This window comes from Myotis nattereri (assembly GCF_964212035.1).
Source record: "Myotis nattereri genome assembly, chromosome: X".
In the NCBI taxonomy this organism is placed as follows: Eukaryota; Metazoa; Chordata; class Mammalia; order Chiroptera; family Vespertilionidae; genus Myotis; species Myotis nattereri.
The window spans coordinates 33,050,199-33,051,889 of NC_138078.1; the positions used below are offsets into that span (position 1 = coordinate 33,050,199).

The 1,691-nt window shown below is 43.8% G+C and overlaps 1 pseudogene across 1 annotated transcript; it reads left to right on the forward strand.

Annotated features, from left to right (window-relative positions):
• Positions 1-205: 205 nt before the first annotated feature.
• Positions 206-1,147, forward strand: LOC308511450 (ribose-phosphate pyrophosphokinase 1-like; annotated as a pseudogene). Its single transcript has one exon. The product of its transcript is annotated as a ribose-phosphate pyrophosphokinase 1-like (transcript).
• Positions 1,148-1,691: the final 544 nt, after the last annotated feature.

A 1,691-nucleotide genomic window follows, 5' to 3' on the forward strand; every position in this document is an offset into this window, starting at 1 on the left:
TGCTTTTTATTTCTTCTTTGATCTCTTTGGTAACCCAGTCATTGTTTAATAACATGCTATTTAGCCTCCAGGTAAAAATAAAGTTTTGAAGATGGTGGAGTAGCAACACAAAGCTTTTAGTACTGAGTCTCTGGGCTGACTTTGGTTCAGGATTGGCAACAGGCAGTGATCACTGAGCAAAGTGTGCCTAGGGTAGCTGGCCAAAATGCCTAATATCAAAATCTTCTGTGGCAGCTCCCACTTGTCCTAGAAAATTGTTGACCGCCTGGGCCTAGATCTAGGCAAGGTGTTGACTAAGAAATTCAGCAACCAGGAGACCTGTGTTGAAATTGGTGAAAGTGTCCATGGAGAGGATGTCTGCATCGTTCAGAGTGGCTCTGGTGAAATTAATGACAACCTAATGGAGCTTTTGATTATGATTAATACCTGCAGGATTGCTTCAGCCTGTCAGGTTACTGCAGTCATCCATGCTTCCCTTATGCCCAGCAGGATAAGAAGGATAAGAGCCATGCTCTGATCTCAGCCAACCTTGTTGCAAATATGCCCTCAAAGCAGATCATATTATTACCATGGGCCTTCATGCTCCTCAAATTCAGGGCTTTTTTTGATATTCCTGTGGACAATTTGTATGCAGAACCAGCTGTCCTGAGGTGAATAAGGGAGAATATATCTGAGTGGAGGAGCTGCACTATTGTCTCACCGATGCGGGGGGAGCTAAGAGAGTACCTCCACTGCAGACCAGTTAAATGTTGACTTTGTCTTGATTCATAAAGAATGGAAGAAGGCCAGTGAAGTGGACCACATGATGCTGGTAGGAGACATGAAGGATCGGGTGGCTATTCTAGTGGATGACATGGCTGACACTTGTGGCACAATCTGCCATGCAGCTGACAAACTTCTTTCAGCTGGAGCCACCAGACTTTATGCTATCTTGACTCACAAAATCTTTACTGGCCCCACCATTTCTCACACTAACAATGCATGCTTTGAAACAGTAGTGGTTATCAATACCATACCTCAGGAGAATAAAATGAAACATTGCTCCAAAATACAGGTGATGGACATCTCCATGATCCTTGTAGAAGCCACCAGGAAATTTCACAATGGGGAATCTGTTTCCTACCTGTTCAGCCATGTCCCTTTATAATAGAACTAGAGGCCCAGTGCATGAAATTTGTGCACCGGTAGGGTCCCTAGCAGCTGCCGGCTGCTGGCCGGGGCCTCCTTTCCCTGTCTGCCGGCCAGGGCCTTCCTTCGTTCCATGCCGCCCCCTAATGGTCATGGCACATCACAGCGAGTGATTGAACTCCCTGTCTGTCAAACTCCCAAGGGAACACTTTGCAATATATATATATATATATATATATATATATATATATATATATATCTTCTGAGGCTTTTAAAAAATAAAGTGAACCCCTTTCTTTGTTTTCCCTGGATGTTCGATGAAAAATTCAGCAGAAGCCTCAGCTTGCTTCAGTAGCTTTCCACATCCCATTCCAGGTATATTAACTCTTCTCCAAAATTAGGGAAAAACAGATTGAGACTACTCAGATTTCCTATCTGCACTGTCTCATTCTGGCTTCTTCGATTTTGTGGGTCTTGCAGCTTTAACTATAACTCAGCTTCTGCATGATTTCAGACTTTGAAGTGTGTTGTGTGGGGGTGTTTGAATGTGTTTAGAGAAGCTC